Genomic DNA, 20,661 nt, shown 5'->3' on the forward strand with positions numbered 1-20,661 from the left:
AGAGACATACACAGACCATACAGAAGCTAAGACCAAGATACACTCAGACAGTGCAGGAACTAACAGTGAGACACACACACATGGACTATACAGGAGCTGACACTGAGACAGGCACACACTCAGCTACTCTGAAACCCTGTTTGCATGTACACCGATCAAGTGTCACTGCTATGTCAGTGATTATGGAGCCTGTGTACACTTGATCTCTCACTGTGAACATAGTGCACGCTGTTGCCATTGTGTACACAGGACGTGTACTCCTGGTGTGTCAGTGCACACTTGGTCTGAGGGGGTGCACAGTCAGCGTACCTCTCATTTGCTTGAGATTTGTTGAAGGCTGTGAAGAACATGGTGTAGTTTCTCTGCTCCTGGGACGTACTGGACAATGAAGGGTACCTTTTTGGACGTATCCCATACAACAAAGTGTGAAGCTGGATGAACACAGCAGGCCAAGCAGCATCTTAGGAGCACAAAAGCTGACATTTCGGGTTAGACCCTTCGTCAGAATTTAAAAATATTCACAGGCTTCCGGATATTTACAAATCAGAAGAAGAACATTTAGCCCATTGAGTCGATACCTGTCCATGAAGATCTGACTACACCAATCCCATTTCCCAGCTCATGGCCTGCATTGTTGCAAGTTTTGGCAATGCATGTGAATATCTAAATACTGATTAAATGCTACAAGAGGACTCAACAATAATCTAAGCTCCAGATTCTAACCACCTTCTAACTGAAAGAAATTTGTTTCAACGCTCCTTTTTGCCTTCGCCCTCTGGCCTTAAATTTTGTCGTCTGGTCATTGACCCTCTATACCAACTGAAAAAGTACATTCCTACCTTTGGCCCTCATAACCTTATATACCTGTGTCAGGTCGCCTCTCAATCTCTGCTGCTCCAAGAAAACCCACAGCCGATCCAATCTTTCCTGATACCTCAGTTCTCCCTTCTTAGTCAGCATTCTGGTGAATCTTCTCTGCACCCTCTTTCATACAAGCAAATCCTTCTTACAATATGGTGAACAGAACAGTACTCCAGTTGTGACCTAACCAGCATTGTATACAGCTCCAGCAGAAGCTCCCTGTTCTTGTATCCTGTGCTGAAGCTAATAAAAACAAGTATCCCATATGCATTTGTAACCACTTTCTCTACCTGCCTGCTACCTTCAGTCGTCTGTGGATTTGGACACCAAGATCTCTTTGATCATCACTTCTTCACAGGTTCCTACTATTCATGGTGTCACACTTTGCTTTGTTGGCCCTTCACCAAATGCATTCCCTCACTTTTCCAGGTCAAATTCCATTTGTCCCTGCTTTGTCTAACTGACCAGCCCATTGATATCCTCCTGCACTTTACAAGTTTTCTCCTTGCTGTTTAACATTGTACCAATTTTCATATCATTCATGAATTCTTGATCATATCCCTCACATTTAAGTCCAAATCATTAACGACCACAAACAGCAAGGGCCTCAGCATCGAGCCCTATGGAACAGCACTGGAAACAGACATGCAGCAACAGCAGAAACATCCATCTACTATCAGTCCCTGCTTCCTACCGATCAAATTTGGATCTGCAATGCCAATTTGCCTTGCATCCCTTGGGCTCTCACTTTCTTGAGCAGTCAGCCACAAGCAATCTAGTCAAAAGACTTTGTCAAGTACTTGCAAACCATGTCAAACACATCATGCCCATCAACACTCCAGGTTACCTCCTCAAAATACTCCATCAATTTTTTTTTGCCAAACACAACTTTCCTTTAACAAGTCCATGCTGACTATCCTCAATTAATCTGTCTCTCCAAGTGCAGACGTATTCTGCCCCTCAAAACTCTAGTAACTTTTCCACCACTGACTAGCCTGCAATTTCCAGGTCGAAACAATCCACCCTTTTTAAGTAATGGAATAACGTTAGGAGAGCTCCAGTCCTCTGGTACTTCACCTGTGGCCAGAAATGGATTTGAACATCACTCCCAAGACCCTTGTCATCTTCTCTCTTACCTCCACCTGTAGCCTGGGATACATTCATGCAGGCCCACAGATTTATCACTTTTAAGGCCGCTAAATGTAGTAGTCCTCCTTTCTTTCTCTCCCTCTCTATGATCATTTGAAAACGATGATCAGAAAAAACCTTTTTCTGATGAAAGGTCTAGGCCCGAAACGTCAGCTCTTGTGCTCCTAAGAAGCTGCTTGGCCTGTTGTGTTCATCCAGCTCCACACTTTGTTATCTCAGTTGTCCCAGGAGAGTGAATTGGGACATGTACACCCATACCGCTGAGCCAGTGATTAGGGTGCTCTGCACAGAGCCACTTATTAACACCAACACTCCTCAGTTCACACTGAAACATATTCCCCAAAATCATAACCGCGAGATCAAGGAATCAGGATGTTCACTGGAATTAAAGAGGGGACAGCAGAAAGGTACAGCTCAATCTGTCTGTGTCAGTTCCCGTGCGATCTGTGTGTGTCTTACTATCACCTTATTGCTGTTTCTGAGTCAAAAATCTGGAATTCCAACCTCTTAATGTCATTGAGGGTCTGCATACAGCGTATCGACAATAGTGGATAAGGAAGTCAGCTCACCACCTTCCAGGGACGGTCAATAAATGTTAGTCTAGACAGCGTCGCCCACATCCCCTGAATAAATAAAGATAATTCTGGTCTCTGTGCTCTGGGTGGAAGTGGAATGTAGGTCGATGATCTCTCTTAGTTCGATCCTGATCTTGTTTCCGATTGTTACAGTGTTGTGTCACATTGCATCGACGACATGATCTGACCCCTAGCTCCCTGTCTGTCTGCGTACACGACTCTGATGGGTGGAGATGTTCTGAACTGGTTCCTTGGAATCCCTTCAGATTCCAAACGGATGAGGAAGTGGGGAATTACCGAGTCTCTGAGACATTTAACGCTATTTTTAAGTGAAGATCTCGCGGTTGTTATTCAAAACTCCGGCTGCCAGGTTCTGGGTGGGGAAGGAACACAGAGGAACAACATCTGAACAATGCCATTAAGGATGGATTTGCAATGATGTAGCGCCTGAGGGAATGTGAGGCAGGAGAAGACCTGGAGGTGACTAGGTGACGGACCAGAGGTTCACCGGCTGTATGGAGATGCAGTAATGAGAGGTACATTAACTGTGGCTCTCTGAAACCACGAATATACTGACTGTGTCCCCACTGACACAACAAATGTATATAGACTCCGTACACACGTCAATAGCACTCAGACTGTGTAGTCGCAGACAGGTCGTCAGTGTCAGTTCCTGTACTGTGTGTGTTTGTGTGTGTGTCAGTGTCAGGTCCCGAGTGTCTCACTGAGACGAAGTTGATAAATCCTGAGAGGTTCTGCAATACCACATTCACCTCGGGGAGGCGACATTGAGCGGCGTGGAGATGTGCTGTGTCGTCGGCAGGGTCGTTTCAATCACCTTTCCAACCTTCCCAGCAACATGTACTGCCCCATGTAGTCGAATTGTCCGTTGGGTTTGCACCGAGCCGCCAAGAGCTCCACAGATTACATGTAACTCAGGAAACTGCAGGTGAAATCTCAGAAAGAGAGAGCCTTTATATCTAGGGACTGCCAAAGCACATTCAAGGTCAGAAATCGCACTACACCAGGTTACTGTCCAACTGTTTTATTTGAAATCACAAGCTTTCAAAGCCTCGCTCCTTCTTCAGGTGTCAGTGAAGTGGTGTCAGACTCAGAATTTATAAGTAAAATATCAGAGGGTCACACCATTGATGAAGATGTGTTAAGATGCTGTTAAATCTTTATTCAGTTACAAGGCTTTAATTGATTAACATGTACATGTAAATTCCCGAATTCATTTCAAGTCACTCTACTGAGGGAACTAAAAGTTTATCAGTGTAAAGAAATGATATTTTAGGTCAGACATGTTAGGTGTGAGGCCTTGTTTAGGATGTGTTTGTGTTTAGGTTTGGAGCAGGCTGGTTTTATTTCTAAAGTAGGAATTTATAAAATGCCTCATTGACTGACTGTCTATACATTGTGTGCTTTTTGAACAAAATAGAATTCATCTGCAAATACAAATGCGCCCCATAGATTTACATATGTGTGTGTGTGTTTGTGTGGTGGGGGTGAGGGGAGAGAGCGAGAGTGTGCTTGTGTGATTGAGGAGTTGATAGAGAGTGTTTGCATGCGTGTGAGTGAGGGGGGAATTGAGAGAAAGTGAGTGTATGTGTGTGTAAGGGGGGGAGAGAGAGAGGGAGTGAGTATGTGTGAAGGGGTGGAGAGAGAGTACACATGAATGTGTACATGTATGTGTGTGTGTGTGAGGGAGAGAGAGAGAGAGAGAGTGAGAGAGAAGGGGGCAAAGACGGTGTGTGAGTGGGAGAGAAAAAGAAAGAAATTTTCTGAAGAAGGATCCAGACTTGAAACGTAAGCTGTCCTGCTCCTCTCATGCTGTCTGGCCTGCTGTGTTCATCCAGCTCCGCACTGTGTTATCTCAGATTCTCCAGCATCGGCAGTTCCTACTATCTCCTACGATAACTGAATTGTTTTACAAATAAGAATTGCCCAACTGCTTTCTCAGATGACGATAAATGACAATGGTGAATATGAGGAGTGTGGGGATAATTATGTAGTCTCGGAAATGTGACCGCAGTCTTCACTGAGTACTTCGTGCAATGAAAAAGGGATCTCGGGAATTAACATCGGGGTGCAGGACTGTCAAATACTAAAGGAAATGAACAGAGATAGAGAGGAATCACTAGTGGGTTTAGCAGCCTTAAAAATGATAAATCTGTAGGTCTGGATAAGATATATCCCCAAAAATTGGTAGGATAGTAAATAGTGACATGGATAGCTGTAAGGTGCAGGAGGCTATCAATGGGCTGGTCAGTTAAACAAAGCAGGGACAAATGGAATTGAACCTGGAAAAGTGAGGGAATGCATTTGGCAAAGGGCTAATAAAGCAAAAGGTGACACCATGAATGGTAGGATCCTGGAAAGAAGTGATGATCAAAGAGATCTTGGTGTCCATATCAACAGATGCCTGAAGGTAGCAGGCAGGTAGAGAAAGTGATTACGAAGGCTTACGAGATACTTGTTTTTGTTAGCTTCAGCACAAGATACAAGAGCAGGGAGCTTCTGTTGGAGCTATATGTAATGCTGGTTAGGTCACAACTGGAGTATTGTTCTGGTCACCACATTATAAGAGGGATATGCTTGCATTAGAGAGGGTGCAGGGGAGATCTCCCAGGATGCTGGTGAAATAGTGAGAACTGAAGTATCAGGAAAGATTGGATCGGCTGGGGATTTCCTTGAAGTGGCAGAAATTGAGCGGGGTCCTGACACAGGTATAGAAGATTATGAGATCCAAAGATAGAAATGCAATTAGTGTAGAGGGTCAATGGCCAGAGGACATAGATTTAAGGTCAGAGCTAGAAGGTGAAAAGGAGAGCTGAAACAAATTTCTTTCAGTCAGATGGTGGTGGAAGTCTGGAGCTGAAATTGTTATTGACTCAGAAACTCTGGGAACATCTTAGCCCTTTTTTAGAATTTCACATACTTTGCACTAGCTTGCAATGATATAAGCCATGAGCTGGAGAATGGGATTGACCTAGTCAGATCTTGTTGACCAGTACGGACACTATGGGCTGAATGGCCTCTTTCTGAGCTGTAAATATCTATGGGTCTGTGAATACTTTTAAATATTCTGTTTTCTGGGTTAGTCTCAATTTGACTATCAGGAATTTTAAAGAAAACGCATCAAAAACATCAACTTGACCATATCCTCATCATGGGATCTTGCTGTGCACCAAGCTGTGATTTTACTTCACGTGCTGAACACGCTTTCGATCTCTCTGTAATATGCCGGTTCTTTCCTTCTCTGAGATTTCACATGCAATTTCCTGATTCACATGTAATCTGGGAAACACACAGTTGTTCGGTGCAAACCCGATAGGTAATTCGACTACATGGGGCAGTACATGTCGTTGGGAGTTTTGGAAAAGCAACTGAGATGACCAGGAATAAGAGATAATGGGAACTGCAGATGCTGGAGAATTCCAAGATAATAAAATGTGAGGCTGGATGAACACAGCAGGCCAAGCAGCATCTCAGGAGCACAAAAGCTGACGTTTCGGGCCTAGACCCTTCATCACAGAGGGGGATGGGGAGAGGGAACTGGAATAAAGAGGGAGAGAGGGGGAGGCGCACCGAAGATGGAGAGTAAAGAAGATAGGTGGAGAGAGTATAGGTGGGGAGGTAGGGAGGGGATAGGTCAGTCCAGGGAAGACGGACAGGTCAAGGAGGTGGGATGAGGTTAGTAGGTAGATGGGGGTGCGGCTTGGGGTGGGAGGAAGGGATGGGTGAGAGGAAGAACCGGTTAGGGAGGCAGAGACAGGTTGGACTGGTTTTGGGATACAGTGGGTGGGGGGGAAGAGCTGGGCTGGTTGTGTGGTGCAGTGGAGGGAGGGGATGAACTGGGCTGGTTTAGGGATGCAGTAGGGGAAGGGGAGATTTTGAAACTGGTGAAGTCCACATTGATACCATTGGGCTGCAGGGTTCCCAGGCGGAATATGAGTTGCTGTTCCTGCAACCTTCGGGTGGCATCATTGTGGCACTGCAGGAGGCCCATGATGGACATGTAATCTAGAGAATGGGAGGGGGAGTGGAAATGGTTTGCAACTGGGAGGTGCAGTTGTTTGTTACGAACTGAGCGGAGGTGTTCTGAAAAGCGGTCCCCAAGCCTCCGCTTGGTTTCCCCAATGTAGAGGAAGCCGCACCGGGTACAGTGGATGCAGTATACCACATTGGCAGATGTGCAGGTGAACCTCTGCTTAATGTGGAATGTCATCTTGGGGCCTGGGATGGGGGTGAGGGAGGAGGTGTGGGGACAAGTGTAGCATTTCCTGCGGTTGCAGGGGAAGGTGCCGGGTGTGGTGGGGTTGGAGGGCAGTGTGGAGCGAACAAGGGAGTCACGGAGAGAGTGGTCTCTCCGGAAAGCAGACAGGGGTGGGGATGGAAAAATGTCTTGGGTGGTGGGGTCGGATTGTAAATGGCGGAAGTGTCGGAGGATGATGCGTTGTATCCGGAGGTTGGTAGGGTGGTGTGTGAGAACGAGGGGGATCCTCTTAGGGCGGTTGTGGCGGGGGCAGGATGTGAGGGATGTGTTGCGGGAAATACAGGAGACGCGGTCAAGGGCGTTCTCGATCACTGTGGGGGGAAAGTTGCGGTCCTTAAAGAACTTGGACATCTGGGATGTGCGGGAGTGGAATGTCTTATCGTGGGAGCAGATGCGGCGGAGGCGGAGGAATTGGGAACAGGGAATGGAATTTTTGCAGGAGGCTGGGTGGGAGGAGGTGTATTCTAGGTAGCTGTGGGAGTCGGTGGGCTTGAAATGGAAATCAGTTACAAGCTGGTTGCCTGAGATGGAGACTGAGAGGTCCAGGAAGGTGAGGGATGTGCTGGAGATGGCCCAGGTGAACTGAAGGTTGGGGTGGAAGGTGTTGGTGAAGTGGATGAACTGTTCGAGCTCCTCTGGGGAGCAAGAGGCGGCGCCGATACAGTCATCAATGTACCGGAGGAAGAGGTGGGGTTTGGGGCCTGTGTAGGCGCGGAAGAGGGACTGTTCCACGTAACCTACAAAGAGGCAGGCATAGCTGGGGCCCATGCGGGTGCCCATGGCCACCCCCTTAGTCTGTAGGAAGTGGGAGGAGTCAAATGAGAAGTTGTTGAGTGTGAGGACGAGTTCAGCTAGGCGGATGAGAGTGTCGGTGGAGGGGGACACCATTCACGACCTCATCACCTCAGGGAACCTCCCACCCACAGCCTCCAACCTCATTGTTCCCCAACCCCGCACGGCCCGTTTCTATCTCCTTCCCAAAATCCACAAACCTGCCTGCCCTGGTCGACCCATCGTCTCAGCCTGCTCCTGCCCCACTGAACTCATCTCCACATATCTGGACTCCATCTTCTCCCCTTTGGTCCAGGAACTCCCCACCCACGTCCGTGACACCACCCACGTCCTCCACCTCCTCCAGGACTTCCAATTCCCTGGTCCCCAACACCTCATATTCACCATGGACGTCCAGTCCCTATACACCTGCATTCCGCATGCAGATGGCCTCAAGGCCCTCCGCTTCTTCCTGTCCCGCAGGCCCGACCAGTCCCCCTCCACCGACACTCTCATCCGCCTAGCCGAACTCATCCTCACCCTCAACAACTTCTCTTTTGACTCCTCCCACTTCCAACAGACTAAGGGGGTGGCCATGGGCACCCGCATGGGCCCCAGCTATGCCTGCCTCTTTGTAGGTTACGTGGAACAGTCCCTCTTCCGCACCTACACAGGCCCCAAACCCCACCTCTTCCTCCGGTACATTGATGACTGTATCGGCGCCGCCTCTTGCTCCCCAGAGGAGCTCGAACAGTTCATCCACTTCAGCAACACCTTCCACCCCAACCTTCAGTTCACCTGGGCCATCTCCAGCACATCCCTCACCTTCCTGGACCTCTCAGTCTCCATCTCAGGCAAACAGCTTGTAACTGATGTCCATTTCAAGCCCACCGACTCCCACAGCTACCTAGAATACACCTCCTCCCACCCAGCCTCCTGCAAAAATTCCATTCCCTATTCCCAATTCCTCCGCCTCCGCCGCATCTGCTCCCACGATAAGACATTCCACTCCCACACATCCCAGATGTCCAAGTTCTTTAAGGACCGCAACTTTCCCCCCACAGTGATCGAGAACGCCCTTGAATGCGTCTCCCGTATTTCCCGCAATACATCCCTCACACCCCGCCCCCGCCACAACCGCCCTAAGAGGATCCCCCTCGTTCTCACACACCACCCTACCAACCTCCGGATACAACGCATCATCCTCCGACACTTCTGCCATTTACAATCTGACCCCACCACCCAAGATATTTTTCCATCCCCACCCCTGTCTGCCTTCCGGAGAGACCACTCTCTCCGTGACTCCCTTGTTCGCTCCACACTGCCCTCCAACTCCATCACACCTAGCACCTTCCCCTGCAACCACAGGAAATGCTACACTTGTCCCCACACCTCCTCCCTCACCCCTATCCCAGGCCCCAAGATGACATTCCACATTAAGCAGAGGTTCACCTGCACATCTGCCAATGTGGTATACTGCATCCACTGTACCCGGTGCGGCTTCCTCTACATTGGGGAAACCAAGCGGAGGCTTGGGGACCGCTTTGCAGAACACCTCCGCTCAGTTCGCAACAAACAACTGCACCTCCCAGTCGCAAACCATTTCCACTCCCCCTCCCATTCTCTAGATGACATGTCCATCAAGGGCCTCCTGCACTGCCACAATGATGCCACCCGAAGGTTGCAGGAACAGCAACTCATATTCCGCCTGGGAACCCTGCAGCCTAATGGTATCAATGTGGACTTCACCAGCTTCAAAATCTCCCCTTCCCCCACTGCATCCCAAAACCAGCCCAGTTCGTCCCCTCCCCCCACTGCACCACACAACCAGCCCAGCTCTTCCCCCCCACCCACTGCATCCCAATACCAGTCCAACCTGTCTCTGCCTCCCTAACCGGTTCTTCCTCTCACCCATCCCTTCCTCCCACCCCAAGCCGCACCCCCATCTACCTACTAACCTCATCCCACCTCCTTGACCTGTCCGTCTTCCCTGGACTGACCTATCCCCTCCCTACCTCCCCACCTACACTCTCTCCACCTATCTTCTTTACTCTCCATCTTCGGTCTGCCTCCCCCTCTCTCCCTATTTATTCCAGAACCCTCTCCCCATCCCCCTCTGTGATGAAGGGTCTAGGCCCGAAACGTCAGCTTTTGTGCTCCTGAGATGCTGCTTGGCCTGCTGTGTTCATCCAGCCTCACATTTTCTTATCTGAGATGACCAGGAGGTGGCGATGTTGCTCTGCCAGTGACACAGCTCATCGCCACACAGCTCAACGTCGCCGCCCCGAGGTGAACGTGGTATTGCAGAACTTCTTGGAGTAGCACAGGAACAAAAGCTGATAATCAGGAGGAAGCCCTTCGGCCCTTCAAGCCTGCTTCGCCATTCATCACGATCATGGTTGATCATCCACCTCAATAACCTAATCCTGTTTCTCCCCATTCCCTTTGATCTCATTCGCCCCAGTGCTATGTCTAGCCCTCTCTTAAATATATTCAATGTTTTGGCAGAATTTAAGAACTCAGAACTTAGTTTCAGTGACATTCTCAGGAGCTGACACACACACACAGGCTGTAAAGGAGCTGACACTGAAACCCTGCCTGCAGCTACACAGTCAGAGTGCTACTGACATGTCAACGTGCCTAGAGTCGATACACATTTGTCTGTCAGTGGAACACAGTTAGTGCATTCCTGGGCTTAGAGGGTCACAGTCACTGTACTTCTCATAAGCTCGTGTACACACAGTTGGTGAACCTCTGGTCTGTCACTCAATCTCCCCCAATTCTCTTCCAGCCGTACCGCTGTGTCTCATGTTCTCTCAGGCGCTATATCATTGCAAACCAATCCTCAATGACGTTTGTTCAGACGTTGTCACTGCGCTCTTCTGTTCCCGACCCACTCCCTGCTCCCAGGCCTTGCTGTCAGGGTTCTGCATGACAGCCACAGATCTTCACTTCACCCTGAATCACACAGTGTTAAACATCACTGAGACTCGGTAATTCCCCACTTCGTGCTCAGTCTGGAATCTTAAAGGATTCCGAGGAAATACTTGAAGTGATATACAACCAGCCGTGGTGCATTCCGCAGACAGAGAGGGGGCTGGGGCTGGCGTCCTGTGGTTAGTGCAATGTGAGATTTCACTGCAACAGTCAGAAACAAGATCAGGATCGAAGCCGAAGATCGCACACCTATATTCCACTTGTCACAGAACAAGATATCAAATTAAATTTCTTTTTTCATTCAGGAGTTGTGGGCATCGGTGTTTGCAGCAGTAATAATTACCCGCCCCATTTTCCCTTGAGAAGGTGAGCGTGAGCTGCTGCGTTGAACAAATCAGTCCGTGTGCTGTGGGTGGATCTACAATACCCTGAGGCAGCGAATTCCAGAATTTTGACGCAGAAACAGCAATAAATTTCCAAATCGCATAAGACAACGACACGCAGACTGTACAGGAGCTGACCCTGAGACAGACTGGGCTGTGCCTTTCTGCAGTGCCCTCTTTAATTCCAAGAGATAATCTCTCCACCCCTCTCACCCACTGCAATCTCGCCCGTGCCTCCCTCGGCTCCAACCCCAACCTCACCATCAAACCCGCAGACAAGGGAGGTGCAGTGGTAGTATGGCGCACTGACCTCTACATCGCTGAGGCCAGACGCCAACTCTCCGAAACCACCATCTACCGCCTCCGGATCATGACCCCACCCCCGAGCACCAAACCATCATCTCCAATACCATCCATGACCCCACCCCCAAGCACCTAACCATCATCTCCCAAACCATCCATGACCTCATCATCTCAGGTGACCTCCCATCCACAGCCTCCAACCTTATTGTTACCCAATCCCACACCGCCCGCTTCTATCTCCTTCCCAAAATCCACAAACCCGCCTGCTCTGGTCAACCCATTGTCTCAGCCTGTTCCTGCCCCACCAAACTCATCTCCACCTATCTGGACTCCATTTTCTCCCCCTTGCTCCAGGAACTCCCTTCCTACACCTGTGACACCACCCACGCCCTCCACCTCCTCTAGAACTTCCAATTCCCTGGCCCCCAACACCTCATTTTCACTATGGACATCCAGTCCCTATACACCTGTATTCCTCATGCAGATGGCCTCAAGGCCCTCCGTTTCTTCCCGTCCCACAGGCCCGACCAGTCCCCCTCCACCGATACCCTCATCCGCCTAGCCAAACTCGTCCTCACCCTCAACAACTTCTCTTTCGATTCCTCCCACTTCCTACAGACAAAGAGGGTGGCCATGGGCACCCACATGGGCCCAAGCTATGCCTGGCTCTTGGTAGGTTACGTGGAACAGTCCATCTACACTGGCCCCAAATCCCACCTCTTCCTCTGTTACATTGATGACTGTATCGGCGCCGCCTCTTGCTCCCAAGAGGAGCTCGAACAGTTCATCCACTTCACCAACACCTTCCACCCCAACCTCAAGTTCACCTCAGCCATCTCCAACACATCCCTCACCTTCCTGGACCTTTCTGTCTCCATCTCAGGCAACCACCTACAAGCCCAGCTCTTCCCCTCCACCCACTGCATCCCAAAACCAGTCCAACCTGTCTCTGCTTCCCTAACCTGTTCTTTCTCTCACCCATCCCCTCCTCCCACCCCAAGCCGCACCTCCATCTCCTACCTACTAACCTCATCCCACCTCCTTGACCTGTCTGTCTTCCCTGGACTGACCTATCCCCTCCCTACCTCCCCACCTGTACTCTCCTCTCCACCTATCTTCTTTTCTCTCCATCTTCGGTCCGCCTCCCCCTCTCTCCCTATTTATTCCAGAACCCTCACCCCGTCCCCCTCTCTGATGAAGGGTCTAGGCCCGAAATGTCAGCTTTTGTGCTCCTGAGATGCTGCTGGGCCTGCTGTGTTCATCCAGCCTCACATTTTATTATCACCTACAAACTGATGTCCATTTCAAGCCCACCGACACCCACAGCTACCTACAATACACCTCCTCCCACCCAGCGTCCTGCAAAAATTCCATCCCCTTTTCCCAATTCCTTCGCATCCACCTCATCTGCTCCCAGGATGAGGTATTCCACTCCCGCACATCCCAGATGTTCACGTTCTTCAAGGGCCGCAACTTCCCCCCCTACAGTGGTCAAGAATGCCCTCGACCGTGTCTCCCGCATTTTCCACAACACATCCCTCACACCCCACCCTCGCAATAACTGCCCAAAGAGAATCCCCCTCGTTGTCACATACCATCCCCCCAACCTCCGGATACAACGCATCATCCTCCGACACTTCCGCCATCTACAATCTGACCCCACCAATAAAGACATTTTTCCATCCCCACCCTTGTCTGCCTTCCAGAGAGACCACGCTCTCCGGGACTCCCTTGTCTGCTCCACGCTCCCCTCCAACCCCACCACACTTGGCACCTTCCCCTGCAACCACAGCAAGTGCTACACTTGCCCCCACACCTCCTCCCTCACCCCCATCCCAGGCCCCAAGATGACTTTCCACATCAAGCAGATGTTCACCTGCACATCCGCCAATGTGGTATACTGTATCCACTGTACCCGGTGTGGCTTCCTCTACATTGGGGAAACCAACCAGAGGCTTGGGGACCGCTTTGCAGAACATTTACGCTCAGTTCGCGTAAACAACTGCACCTCCCAGTCATGAACCATTTTAACTCCCCCTCCCATTCCTCAGACGACATGACATCCTGAGCCTCCTGCAGTGTCATAATGATGTCACCCGTAGGTTGCAGGAACAGCAACTCATATTCCGCTTGGGAACCCTGCAGCCCAATGGTATCAGTGTGGATTTCACCAATTTCAATATCTCTGCTCCCCCCACTGCATCCCAAAACCAGGCCAGCTCATCCCCACCTCCCTAACCTGTTCTTCCTCTCACCTATCCCCTCCTCCCACCTCAAGCCGCACCTCCATTTCCCACCTACTAACCTCATCCCACCTCCTTGACCTGTCTGTCCTCCCTGGACTGACCTATCCCCTCCCCACTTCCCCACCCATACTCTCCTCTCCACCTATCTTCTTTTCTCTCCATCTTTGGTCCGCCTCCCCCTCTCTCCCTATTTATTTCAGAGCCCTCTCCCCATCCCTCTCTCTGATGAAGGGTCTAGGCCTGAAACATCAGCTTTTGTGCTCCTGAGATGCTGCTTGGCCTGCTGTGTTCATCCAGCTCCACACTTTGTTATCTTGGATTCTCCAGCATCTGCAGTTCCCATTATCTCTGACAACCTTATTCCCTTCCCTCGAGGCTGTGATTGTGAGGAATGTGCTACAATGTGCAATGAGGAGTGTTGGTGTTACTTGTACCTCTCTGCCAGGCACTCTGATGACTAAGTCAACAGGATGTATGTACAAGTCTATCTGTATCCTGTGGGAACAACTGAACTAATGGTCACAGGGCAGCTCTGAGATACTGCTGCAAAAACAAAGGAGCTGTTTTTCATCTCGGAATAACTCAACTGCTTTCTCGAATGAGGGTAAAAGACAATGGTGAATATTAGGAATGTGGGATTAATGTGTGTGTGGCCTCAGAGATGTGAGCACACTCCTCAGTGAATACTTTGTGCAATGAAAAAGGTGTTTACTTTAGGGTGCAGCACTATGAAATATTAAAACAAATGATCAAATGATGGAGAGAGAGAGAGAGAGAGAGAGAAGTGCTAATGGGTTTTGCAGCCTTAAAAATGATAAATCTGTCGGCCTGGATAAGATATATCCCAGGTTGTAGAATGTGATACGAAAGGGCACCAGTAAATTACAAGCTAGTCAGTCTAATCTCAGCAGCAGGAAAGATATTAGACTTTTGAGGGACAGAATATGTTCGCATTTGGAGGGATGCAGATTAATTGAGAGCAGTCAGCTTGGATTTGTTAAGGGAAGGCTATGTGTGACAAATTTGATGGAATATTTTGAGGAAGAAACCCAGACTACTGATTATGGTGATTTATTTGATGTGGTCTATATTGGCTTCAGCAGGTCTATTGATCAGATCCCTCATGGCAGACTGGTCAAGAAAATAACAGCCATGGGATCCAAGCTAAATTGGTGTTTTGGGTCCAAAATTGGTTGAGAAGTAGGAAGCAGGGAGTGAAAGTAGGGGGTGACAATCCTGCTGCTGGATGTCTGTTTCCAGCACTGTTCCATGGGGCTTGCTGCTGGGACCCTTGATGTTTGTGGTGGTTAATGACTCAGACCTAAATGTAGCGGGTATAATCAAGGATTCATGGATGGTATGAAAATTGGTCGGATGTTAGATAGTGAGAATAGTTGTAAACTGCAGGAGGATGTCAGTTGGCTGGTCAGGTAGACAGAGCAGGGACAAGTCGAAAGTGAGGGAATGTATTTGGTGAAGGGCTAACAAAGCCAAAGATGACGCATGAATAAAAACAGAAATTGCTGGAAAATCTTAGCAGGTCTGGCAGCACCTGTGAAAAATAATTCTGTGCTTCGTTTTCCCAATGTAGAGGGGACCACATTATGAGTGGTGAATGCAGTTCTGGGAAGTGCGGGTAAAGTGGCACTTCACCTGGAAGGTATGTTTGAGTTGTTGTATGCTTAGGAGGGAGGAGGAGAATGGGTAAGCATTACATCTTTGTGAATTGCAGGGGAAGGCACAATGGGGCTGTGTGGGGATGTTAAGAGTGAAGGAAGAATGGACCAGGGTATTCTGGAGGGAACAGACCCTTCAGAATGTTCTGAGGAAGGGTCACTGGACCCGAAACGTTAACTCTGTTTTCCCTCCACAGATGCTGCCAGACCTGCTGAGCTTTTCCAGCAATTTGTTTTTGGTCCTGATTTACAGCATCTGCAGTTCTTTTGGTTATTATATGTCCCTGGAGACGGTGGAAATGGCGGCTGATGATCGTCTAGATGTGGATGCTGGCAGGATGGTAGGTAAGGACAATGGGAACCCCATCACTGTTAATGTAGGGAAGAGAGGGGGTGTGGGCAGAAGTGAGGGAGATGGGTTGGACTTGATTGGGGGCTCTGTTGACAACATTTCTGGGGTATCCTCGGTTGAGGAAGAAGGTGCACATCTTGGATGCTCCCTTGTTTAAGTTAGCCTCATCAGAAAATGCCACAGAGATGGAGGAACTGGGAGAATTGAATGGAGTCCTTTGAGGAAGTAGGGTGTGAGGATGTATCGTCCAAATGTTCGGTGGGTTTATAGTGGATATTAGTGGTCAATCTATCTTCCGAAATGGAAATAGAGATGTCAAGGAAGGGAAACGAGGAGTCAGAGATAGATCAAGTGAAAGTCAGGGTAGGGTGGAAATTGGAAGTGAAATCACTGAACTTTTCCAATTCCAGACATAGAGAGGGAAGCAGCACGATAGGGCCCAAACATACCATCCAAGTGAAGCAGCACTTTTCTTGCACATCCCACAATCTAGTCTCCTGCATTTGCTGCTCACAATGTGGTCTCCTTTACATGGAGGAAACAAAGCACAGAATGGGTAACCACTTCACAGAATTATACGTTCTGCTTGCAAAATTGACCCTGAGTATCCAGTTGCCTGCTACTTTAACACACCAACCTCTCCCTTGGCCAACATCACTGTCACTGGCTTGCTGCAGGGTTCCAGCAAAGCTCAGCACAAGCTGGAAAAACAACACCTCATCTTCCACTTAAAGACCTTGCAGCCCTCAAGACACAATATCGAGTTCAATAATTTTAGGGCCTGAACTCTCTCATGTCCCAGCCTTCTACTCCACACACCAAGCCTTATTGTCAGATAGCCTGCCGTTACACACTACCTATTGTTAATCACTGACAATGTCTATTAACAGCTATTCACCCTCCCAGCCAGATCATTATCAATTCCTTTGTCTATCCAACTGTTGTCTCTCTTTGGGCTCTATCTCCACCTGTTGTTTTCTCCTTACACCCTCTCCCCATCTACCTTCTGCATATAAACAGGCATTTTCCTGGCTATCATCAGTTCTGAGGAAGGGTCACCAGACCTTCCCAGATGCTGCTAGAACGGCTGAGATTTTCCAGCAACTTCTGTTTTTGTTCTTGATTTACGGCATTTGCAGTTCTTTCGGTTTTTAGGACACCATGAATGGTTTGATCTTGGAAAGTACTGAAGATCAGAGGGATTTTGATTAGATTAGATTCCCTACAGTGTGGAAACAGGACCTTCGGCCCAACAAGTCCACACTGCCCCTTGAAGCATCCCATCCAGACCCCTCCCTCTATAACCCACACACCCCTGAACATTACGGGAAATTTAGCATGGCCAATCCAGCTGGCCTGCACATCTTTGGACTGTGGGAGGAAACCGGAGCACCCGGAGGAAACCCACGCAGACACGGGGAGAATGTGCAAACTCCACACTGACAGTCGCCCGAGGTTGGGATCAAACCCGGGTCCCTGGTGCTGTGAGGCTGCAGTGCTAACCGCTGAGCCACTGTATCGCCTTTTGGTATCCATATGCTCAGATATGGATAAAGAAAGCATAGGGGACATTTATTTTTATTAGCCTCTGCACAGGATAGAAAAGCAGGGAGGTACTGCTGAAACTGTATATAACACTGGTTAGATTACAGCTGGAGAATTGTTATGGACACTAGATTATACAAAGGATATCCCAGCACTACAGAAGGTGCAGAGATTTACCAGGATGCTGGTTAAGGATAAATAACTGCGATCAGGGAAGAATGAATGGTGTGGGGATTTTCTTGGAGCAGCAGAAATTGAAAGGAGACTCGACTCAGGTATATAAGGTTATGAGGGACAAAGATAGGAATGCACTTTTTCAATTAATGGAGGGGTCAATGACCAAGGGCCATGATTTAAGGTCAGAGCCAGAAGGTGAAGAGGAGAGTTGAAAAAAATTTCTTTCAGTCACAAGGTGATGAAAGTCATGAGCTGAAATTGTCGTTGAGTCAGAAACTCTAGGAACATTTTTTTAGATATTCACTTGTTTTGCAGTAGCTTGCAATGGAAGGTCATGAGCTGGAAAACGGTATCAGAGATAATGGGAACTGCAGGTGCTGGAGAATCCAAGATAACAAAGTGTGGAGCTGGATGAACACAGCAGGCTAAGCAGCATCTCAGGAGTACAAAAGCTGACGTTTTGGGCCTGGACCCTTCATCAGAAATGGGGGAGGGGGAGAGGGTTCATAAATAAATAGGGAGAGAGGGGGAGGCAGATCGAAGATGGATAAAGGAGAAGATAGATGGAGAGGAGACAGACAAGTCAGAGAGTTGGGGATAGACCCAGTAAAGGTGAGTGTAGGTGGGGAGGTAGGGAGGCGATAGGTCAGTCCAGGGAGGATGGACAGGTTGAGGGGGTGGGATGAGGTTAGTAGGTAGGAGATGGAGGTGCGGCTTGGGGTGGGAGGAGGGGATGGGTGAGAGGAAGAACAGGTTAGGGAGGCGGGAATCTGCTGGAAAAGGTTTTGGGATGCAGTAGGGGAAGGGGAGATTTTGAAGCTTGTGAAATCCACAGTGATACCATTGGGCTGCAGGGTTCCCAGGCGGAATATGAGTTGATGTTCCTGCAACCTTCGGGTGGCATCATTGTGGCACTGCAGGAGGCCCATGATGGACATGTCGTCTGAGGAATGGGAGGGGGAGTTGAAATGGTTCGCGACTGGGAGGTGCAGTTGTTTCTTGCGAACTGAGCATAGGTGTTTTGCAAAGCGGTCCCCAAGCCTCCGCTTGGTTTCCCCAGTGTAGAGGAAGCCACAACGGGTACAGCAGGTACAGTATACCACATTGGCAGATGTGCAGGTGAACATCTGCTTGACGTGGAAAGTCTTCTTGGGGCCTGGGATGGGGGTGAGGGAGGAGGTGTGGGGACAAGTGTAGCATTTCCTGCGGTTGCAGGGGAAGGTGCCGGGTGTGGTGGGGTTGGAGGGCAGTGTGGAGCGAACAAGGGAGTCACGGAGAGAGTGGTCTCTCCGGAAGGCAGACAGGGGTGGGGATGGAAAAATGTCTTTGGTGGTGGGGTCGGATTGTAGATGGCGGAAGTGTCGGAGGATAATGCGTTGGATCTGGAGCTTGGTGGGGTGGTATGTGAGGACGAGGGGGTTTCTCTTTTTTGGTGTCGTCATATCTTCGTTGACTAATATTGACACGATGTGCTGAATGATCACCCTCTGAGTTGTAAATGTCTAGGAGTCTGTACATATTTTTAAATTACTCAGTGTCTCGGTTAGCCACACGTTGAATATCACAAATGAAAAAAATACACATCAACATTACCATATCCTGAGAGTGGGAACTTGCTGTGTGCTAAGTCGTCATGTTTATTTCACTTCATGAATGCGTTGTTGCACTACTTCAAATGTGACGGTTCTTTGTTTCTGAGATTTTACTTGCAATTTCCTGATTCATATTTCATCTGTCGAGTTCCCTGCAATTTGCTGCACACCCGACAGGCAGTTCCCATTGCCTCTGATATCTTGGATTCTCCAGCATCTGCAGATCCCACTATCTCTGAGGCAATTCTACCAAATGGAGCAGTTCATGTCGTCGGAAGCTTTGGAAAAGCAGATGAGATGCCAGCAGGTGGCGATGTTACCCTGTCAGAGAGACCTTCACATCTCCACACAGCTCAGCGGCATTGCCCCGAGGCGAATGTCTTACAGCATAACTTCTCAGAATTTATCAAAGAACGAAAAACAATACAGCACAGGAACAGGACCTTCAGCCCTCCGAGCAAGCGCCAACACATTTAGCCCTTCTGTTTTAAACAGCCTTCACTTACCGGATCTGTGTGCCTCTATTCTCTCCTGATTCATATAGTCATCCAGGTGCTTCTTGAACTCCGAACTTACAGTGAGGCCGGCTGACAGGAGCTGACTCTGATACACACACACTCACACACACTCACACTTACACACAGATACACACAGACACACACACAGACATACACACACACACTTACACACATACACACAGACACACACACAGACATACACACACTCACGCACACACACACAGACACACACTTACACACAGACACACACACAGACATACACACACTCACGCACACACACACAGACACAGACACACACACACTTACACACAGATACACACATACACACACACTCACAATCACACACACACAGATACACACAGACACACATACACACACATACATACACACACATAAACACATACACACACATACACTCACACACACAGACATACACACAGACAAACACACACACAGACATACACACACAGACACATACACACACAGACACACATACACTCACGCACATAAACACACATATACACACACACAGACATACACACACACATACACACACACACGTACACTCACGCACACTCTCTCACACACACACACAGACACACACACATACACTCACGCACACTTTCTCTCACACACGTACACACACATACACTCACACACACATACACACAGACACATACACACACAGAGATACACACATACACACACACACATACACACACACATACACACACATTCACTCACACACACACAGACATACACACACACACTCACCCACACACACATACACACACACATACAATCACACACACACACACACACACATACAATCACACACACACATATACACACACATACACAGACATACATACACACACATATACTCACACACACACACACACACACACACACAGGCATACACACACACACACACTCACGCACACACATACACATACATACATACATACACACACACTCAAACACACATGCACGCACACACACACACACACACACACACACACACACACACACACACACGGGCTGTACAGGAGCTGACACTGAAACCCTGCCTGCAGCTACACAGACACTCCTGGCATGTCAGTGTGTACAGAAATCAACGTACATTTGTTCAGTCAGTGTGCACGCCTTGTCTCAAAGGGTCACAGTCAGTGTACCTCTCATTAGCTTGTGTACACACAGTCAGTAAAACTCTGGGCAGTCACCAACTCGTCCCCAGTTCTCTTCCTAGAGTCTCGTTGTGCCTCATGTTCCCTCAGGCGCTATATCATTGCAAACC

Source organism: Stegostoma tigrinum, chromosome 3 (assembly GCF_030684315.1).
Source record: "Stegostoma tigrinum isolate sSteTig4 chromosome 3, sSteTig4.hap1, whole genome shotgun sequence".
Taxonomy (NCBI): Eukaryota; Metazoa; Chordata; class Chondrichthyes; order Orectolobiformes; family Stegostomatidae; genus Stegostoma; species Stegostoma tigrinum.